Source organism: Octopus bimaculoides, chromosome 17 (assembly GCF_001194135.2).
Source record: "Octopus bimaculoides isolate UCB-OBI-ISO-001 chromosome 17, ASM119413v2, whole genome shotgun sequence".
Classification (NCBI taxonomy): domain Eukaryota; kingdom Metazoa; phylum Mollusca; class Cephalopoda; order Octopoda; family Octopodidae; genus Octopus; species Octopus bimaculoides.
Genome location: NC_068997.1, coordinates 8094883 through 8095202, shown reverse-complemented (window position 1 = coordinate 8095202; position 320 = coordinate 8094883). Strand labels below are relative to the sequence as shown.

The 320-nt window shown below is 47.2% G+C and overlaps 1 protein-coding gene across 3 annotated transcripts in view; it reads left to right on the top strand.

The window, feature by feature from the left end:
* Positions 1–320, top strand: part of LOC106876914 (transient receptor potential cation channel subfamily M member-like 2) — a 55562-nt gene that overhangs the window by 47168 nt on the left and 8074 nt on the right. The gene's annotated exons all lie outside the window — the stretch shown is intronic.

The window sequence follows — 320 nt, the reverse complement described above, 5'->3', positions numbered from 1 at the left end:
AGCTTCACATGATGTAGAAGACAACTGGACGTTTCTACGGGACAACCTGCTGAAGGCCACTGACCAGATCTGTGGATGGTGCAAAGTCCCCTCTCGACCGAAAATAACGTGGTGGTGGAACAATGTTGTAGACAGGGCTATTTGACAAAAGAAGCAAGCTTGGAAGGACTGGAAGAACGGTGGTAGCAGGGAATTGTATCAGACTGCCAGAAGGGAAGCTAAGCGACAGGTTTATTTAGCCAGAGGGGAAGCAGATAAGAAAAAGTTTGCCAATGTTCTGCGCCATGAGGACCAAAGACTTGAAGTATTTCGTGTTGCAA